Genomic DNA, 4214 nt, shown 5'->3' on the forward strand with positions numbered 1-4214 from the left:
CAACTCCTGCATAGTCTCACTTCAAAGTGGATATTTCTTTTCATGGCAAAAACTTGTATTGTTTTGCAATGCAAGTGCAGATTTAGGAAGGAAGGAAGGAAGGAAGGAGGGAAGGAAGGAAGGAAGGAAGGAGGGAGGGGAAGGGAGGAAGGAAGGGAGGGAGGGGGAGGGAGGAAGGAAGGGAGGGAGGGAGGGAGGGAGGGAAGGCAGGAAGGTGAGAAGGAAGGAGGGAGGGAGGAAGGAAGGAAGGGAGGGAGGAAGGTCTGTTTAGAAAGCACAGTGAAAATGTGGCTCCTGGTGCCCCATGAGAAAATAATGAAATATTTGCAAGGCTCCCATCAGTATCTTTCTGTGGTTTTCAACCCTACCTGGTCTTCAAGAAGACAGGCTGCCGCTGATGAGTCAGGACGAAGCACTCGCCTCCCTAGACCGCACACCTGGGTATTCTGTACTGCCTCTAGTGCTCTAAGGTAATCATCACAGACTATTAGGAAAATTCAAGTATTTCAGTGAAATTTTCCTTGTGACAAGTGAACAAACCAAAAGGGAAAAGAAGGAAAATAAAATGAAAATGTTCCGATTTGAGAAAAACAATGCAGTAAGTATTGTATGTCTTTTAGGAAGGAAGGAAAATGAAAATGGTGTCTCTTTCAAACTGCTTTCTCATTTCAGAATTCGTAATCAGGCAACAATTTTGTAACAAAATAGGAAACTCAAGCCTGACAGGATTTAATCTATGTAGTGCTATCCCTACCTATCAACAGCTTCCCAAATATTTTTTTCCTTTTTCTTTTCTTCTTTTCTTTTTCCCTTTCCTTTCCTTTCCTTTCTTTTCTTTCCTTCTTTCTCCTTCTCTCCTCTTTTTCCTTCACTGTTTTAGTAATCACCAGAGCATCACATTCTCTGAATCATTAAGAACCCCCCACAAATTTTTTCTGAGAGTTTTTTGTTTGTTTTTCTTACACTCTATTCACTCAACACTTACTCTTTTGGGAATCGTGAGCCGAATACTTCGTTCAATCTTTGGTTTCTCATTTGCAAAACACAAGGTACCAACAATAATGGCCAGTGACACCCTCTATTTCACAGAGCTGGGATGAAAATGAAATAGGGGGTATAAATCCCCCCCCCCATATGGGATGTACACTAATAACTCTTCTATAAATACATGAGAACAGGCAAAAAAAGGAGAAATACCCTTAAAATAATTTTTAGATGGATAATTTCAAAAATCATCGTATAAGTCGATACACGTGTTAAATGTTGCTTAATGCTTCACATGGCACCTTCTTAAGACCAAAGTTAGTAACTAGCAAGGTCTGCACAGAAGCTTCAAAATTTTATTTTCCCAAAAGTTTTGACTACGAGCTCAGCATTCCAGTCGAGCTAGACATGGTTAGCATTGATAGCTGCTTAGAGCTACATATTTGGACCTCGGTTGATAAAGGGAAAGCCTAATAAAGCCCGAAGAGTGGTCAGTTACCATGATGGTGGGGGGAACTTATTTCCTTGGTGAAAATAAACTCATGCAAAGACCAGGCTGATGAAAACCACAGTCCCAGGTAGCATCGATGGTCATTCTGTGAGGGTCCCTATCAGAGTCAGAAATTACCTCCACACACATCACACATCGGCAGAGAGCAAATGATTTCCTACAGCCTCATGGCTTTACAGGCTTTTTAAAATATCGAATTTCAACAAAGTATGCAATAAAGATCCCTTTTTTTTTAAGCCATTATACTCTTTTATTATTATCTTATGTAGCAACATAGACTGAACACAGTCCTATGGTAACTAAACCAGAATCCCCGAATGGTAATAACCAACTCTATTGATAAATTTCCAATTAAAGGATAAACTGTGTGTTATTTATCTCTAAATAAAAGCAGTTCATTCGGAGGTATCAGTTCATTTTTCTACTTTAAGAGAGGAAGAAAAATCCAGAACTGTGGTACAGAAACTTTATAAACTGATACATAAAGAGATTTGCATGCTAACACAACCCAACCATATTCATCAATACACATTCATCTGAAGCTTTTACAAGAGGCCACTGGTAGTGGAGAGTTATCCAGCTAGGTCTGGAAAGTCAAAATTGACCCAAATTTATCATCTGGAACCACAAATCCAGCTCCACAATTTCTCACTGCAATATTATTCTCTGCTATATTAAGAATACTCTTTTTTTGTTTCTTTGGTTGGTTGGTTTCTGGCATGTGGGGTTTAACGTATTGGGTGGTCAATCCCCACTTGGAGGCAAAAAGGAATCCTGCAGGCAAATTTTCCCACACTAAAATCCAAATACAGGAAAAGATCAAAGCATGTGAGAACTATCCCTTGGAATGTTCCAGGTGTAAGTTCAATGATAACTAAGTACTATTTAAGAAAGCTATGCTTCTGTACATTTGAGATTTGCCCAACTGACATCCAGATGGGAAGGAAACTCGTTTTTTAGTAGAGTTGGCACACAATGTTATATTCATTTCTGGTGTACAACATAGTGATGTAATTGGTCTATACTGTATGCTGTACTCACCCCAAGCGTACCTGCCATCTGTCCCCACACTAGAACAGTAGCAAAAGATGATTAGTTAGAAGCCACCATGAGGTGGCAGTGCCTTGATCATATGCATGCAGTCAGGTGGGGGCAGGGGGTGGGGGATGAAGGGGGGGGATTGGTGGGGGGGGGGTTGGGGGAGGGATCTCTCCCATCCTTGGCAAGGGGAGTGCTAACCCACTCTCCTTTCATACAACACAAGAAACTTTATTTTTTTAATAAGAAAAGTTCTTAGAAATCTACCTGTGTAAACCAAAAGTACCCTCTAACTGATGGCCTCTGCCCAGTTTCGCATTTGGAGATGGAAATATGGAATTTGAAAGAGAAGGATGGAAAACTGATATGGGCTGTGGGCTTTTGCCGTCGCGGGCACTGAACACGTAGATTCTCTTGTATCTAACATAATCCTCCCAATAAAACAGGGGTGCTGGTCCGATTAGCCTCACCTGAGAGGAAGAAGCCCGAGTTCTAGAGAGCGTGGATAATTTCCTCAGAACAAACTCCTAAGAAATAACTGCAAATGCACAACTCATTCTGCTTGATATTTACATGGACTTTCTTTTCTTTCTTTTTCAGGTCATGAATCCTCACTTTCTTGACACATGTCAATGACGAACTTTTTAAAGTTTATTTATTTATTTTGAGAGAGACAGAGATAACACCAGCAGGGGAGGGGCAGAGAGAGAGAGGGAGAGAGAGAGAGAATCTCAAGCAGGCTCCGCACTGTCAGCACAGAGCCCAATGTGGGGCTGGAACTTACGAACTGTGAGATTACAACCCGAGTGGAAATCAAAAGTCGGATGCTTAACCGACTGAGCCACCCAGGTGCCCCCAAACAACCAAGTTTTCTAGCAACATTTATTCTATTGAAATGGTGGCCTTTGTGGTGTCACAATTCCATGTATGCATTGGTCTGTGGTGTAGGCTGAGTTGTGTGTCCCTAAACTATGTTCAAAACCTAATCCCCAGAGGTTGTGTGTGTGACTTGTTTGGAAATAGGGTCTTTGCAGGTATAATCACGTTAAGATGAAATCGTGGAACCCAATCCAACATAAGAGGGAAACATGGACATGGGGACGCAGGGTAGAGGTCCATACAACAGTGAAGGCAGAGGTTGCCAGGATGCACCTGCCAGCCTAGGACCCACGGATCACAGGCAATGCCAGAAGCCAAGTGAGACAAGAAATATTCTTCCCCAGAGCCTCAAGAGAAAGCATGGTCCTGTGGATGCCTTGACTGTGGACTTCTAGATCCCGGAACTGAGAGAACACACTTCTGTTGTTCAAGCCCCCCAGCATGTGGTGTTTTGGAATAATAGTCCTAGGACACCAATACCGTCTGCTTCTGGGCTCTTCGTGATGCACATTGCTTTCTGCATCTATTTCCCTGATAATATAACACCGCCTTAATCGCTATGGATTTATATTAAATCACGGTATTTGGGAGGACAAATTCCTCAACCTTGTAATTCGTCAGGCTTTTCTAACTACCCCTGGCCACCTGTTCTCCCCTCGCAATTTTATGATAAGTCAGTGCAGGTCTGTGAAAAACCTGCGTTAGATATTGGTCAGAAGTTAGCAAAACTGGAAGAGTAATTTGGGAAGTATTCACGTGTTTAAGATAAAGTATTTTCTAGCTATGAAAGGGAAGTGTATCT

General features: G+C 41.9%; 1 pseudogene; it reads right to left on the bottom strand.

Moving 5' to 3' along the window:
• Positions 1 to 2579: 2579 nt before the first annotated feature.
• LOC111559985 lies at positions 2580 to 2756 on the bottom strand (annotated as a pseudogene).
• Between the last annotated feature and the right edge of the window lie 1458 nt (positions 2757 to 4214).

The sequence above is a fragment of the Felis catus genome, chromosome A3 (genome assembly GCF_018350175.1).
Source record: "Felis catus isolate Fca126 chromosome A3, F.catus_Fca126_mat1.0, whole genome shotgun sequence".
NCBI classification, from domain to species: Eukaryota; Metazoa; Chordata; class Mammalia; order Carnivora; family Felidae; genus Felis; species Felis catus.